Here is a 2,776-nt window from a genome sequence, read left to right on the forward strand (position 1 = left end):
GACAACCTGCTGCTGTATTCATATTCAACTTCATATATCGATAAATTTAAAAATTAGAATATGGGGAAAAGTTTGACATTTTTTGACAATAATAACTGAAACTTATATGTTAACTATATTCTCTACAAATAGAACTATTTAAGGATTTATATGTTGATTATGGTTATGTTTTACAAATAAAAACCCAAACTTAAATGTCTCAGTAAATTACAATATTACAAAAGACTATTAAAAATGTCTGGCTTCTAACATATATATTTATTTGTATACTTTCATCTACTTTATTGGGTCTAGTAAAAGGAATTTTATTTATATAGCACATTTTCAGCAACAAGGCAATTCTCTATTTTTTTTTTTTTGAAGAGTTGATTTTCTGAAAGATTTTACTTTTTAATGGGCCAGTATGGGGATTGAACTCATGACCTTGGCATTATTAGCACCATGCTCTGACCAGCTGAGCTAACTGGCCATACATACTGTTGTGTTTTCATCAATGTAAGAAAAGCTCACACGATCTTACCACAATGAAGTTTTGACAAAAGTGTTCATATTATAAATTTTTTTTCAAAATCAACATGCGCAATGGTTTAATATAAAGGCTTCTGCTATTCTGATGAAAATTTTGATAATTTTCCAATATAGTTGTGATCATGGATGCTCTGCAGTGTTATGCAGATCTGCTTTCTAGACAAACTCGCATCACAATCACAAACACAAGCTTAGGGGGAAGGGAAAGAGTTGCAAAACAATTTATTAACAACCAAAAAGTTTACAATATTGGCTTTAATATTGAAACCTATAACCTCCATCATGAGTCATAACAAAGGATAAGCACACTTATTTGTAATTTAGTTTTCAACATTTTTTAAAATATTGGACAATTTTATTTATTTATTTATGTATCTATTTATTTAACTTGTATCAGCAACTGAAGTTCTAACTTTTTTGCTCGTGTTGTTACACAACACTGCAGAGTTTTTGAGATTACAAGGTTCTGAGTCATATTAGCCATACAGTAAATCCAGGTTTATTTATGTAAAAGGTTCTAAAAGAAGAGAGTTGCCAAATGTCAGGAGGGTGATTTAAATGGTGATAGCTTTTTAAATCCCACTTAATAATATGTAAAATAACAAAAAATTGATCAATAAAACATGAAATGATAAAAAGTTAAAGCATCTCAGAAACCATCCAAAATTAGCATTCAGTATAATTGACATTGTGGTTTAAATCAACTCGGCTGAAAAAGTGACTGGACATATCAAGCATGCTTTTTATTATAATTTAGAACAGACACTGATAATCATATGTTTAATGAACCTCCAGTATTAATGAAGTTCAACTAGCAGGTCAAGATTTTTGCTGATCTTATCTGCAAGATACATATTAAAGATGTGCAAGATCAAGACTCACTTGTTCTGATAAAAGTTCCAAGAGGTCACACTTGAGTCCACATGTAACAGTAATGAAAATTAGCTCTTCACATATCTTTCCTTATTTTTTTTCTGCTAATATTAATAATATTTTTTTTGTTTTGTTTTTTGTTTTTTTGCATAGCTTTGTCCCCTACATTATACACTTCGGCTCTAACATCTCTAACAGCTTGTACCTCCGTTTCTGAATACTTCCCTAAAGATAAAAACCTCATGATATGATGAAATATTAAAACAAGTGGTTTTATTTTTGTAGCTTGATTTATTGGAGTAGTTAATTTTGCTTTATGTAGTTGCAGCTAAAAAACACATAAAAAAATCTGCTGACCGTGCAGCACACTGTTTAAAGTGTCATCATTCGCTTCTTACGCTCTATGAAAGCACATCCCTCCTGATGGGTAAATATGGACTCCAGCCGATGAGCTCCTCTGGTGTCCACTCTCTCTGAAAGCTAATGTTCATTATATAGTTAATAGTTGTAGAGAGGATCATGGTTGGTGATGGGAGGAAATAATTCTTTCACGTCCCATGTGTGTGATAGAATTTTCAGGCTTAGTAGAGGTCACTCTCCTTCCTCATTCAATTACAGACAGATATAAATCAAGCTGGTTCTCCAGCCATTTTGGGCAACTACTGAACAATTTAATGTGACCTTGTTCAAATTTGCAAAGGAGATTTCAGTCTGTGCCACTCTGGCTCTTTTGCTGAGTAATTTAAGCAATGACAGCTCTGTCCCTTCTGTTATGTATTTTGAACAGTAAGCCATTAAGGTACCATCTGCTGGGCTGCACAGTAAATTAAGAAATTAGTCAGTTTTTTGTGGACCTCCAGCATGGTTTGATAATCCTAGCTGTTAAGAGCGGAGTTCAGGTTGATTACACATGGTTAAAGAAAGATAAAGCTGATATAGCGAAAACTTTAAATTGGTACCTAAAGCAATGAAATAGAATTGTTTGGAAATTAATACTATTTCAGAGTTTGACTGTATATAGTATGTAATAGAGATTAAACTAACCATTCAGTGCAAGAACTGTTGGGAAAAAAAGTTGTCAGTTGTCACAGACAAAGTCAAATGGCCCTACTACAGAGACAGGGTCTATTTTGGATCAATCCAGAATGGTCTGGATTCTGGATTGAAGTTGGAGGATGCTAAATATTTCTTGCTGACTTAATATCCTCCACATTTTCTTTCAGTCATCTCCTCCTCTACTGGTCATATTTTCTGTTATCTTATATCTTTATTTGCAAACAGAAAAGCAGCATGTCCTGCCACAAAAACCTGACACAATAATAAAAATGACAAAGACTGCCACCACTGGGAGAAATGCTGGTTGATATGGACACTG

The 2,776-nt window shown here is 33.0% G+C and overlaps 1 non-coding gene across 1 annotated transcript; it reads right to left on the minus strand.

The window, feature by feature from the left end:
• Positions 1–395: 395 nt before the first annotated feature.
• Positions 396–469, minus strand: trnai-aau (transfer RNA isoleucine (anticodon AAU)). The gene has a single exon. It is a non-coding gene; the product is annotated as a tRNA-Ile (tRNA).
• Between the last annotated feature and the right edge of the window lie 2,307 nt (positions 470–2,776).

Source organism: Poeciliopsis prolifica, unplaced genomic scaffold (genome assembly GCF_027474105.1).
Source record: "Poeciliopsis prolifica strain line A6 unplaced genomic scaffold, Auburn_PproV2 SCAFFOLD016, whole genome shotgun sequence".
Classification (NCBI taxonomy): Eukaryota; Metazoa; Chordata; class Actinopteri; order Cyprinodontiformes; family Poeciliidae; genus Poeciliopsis; species Poeciliopsis prolifica.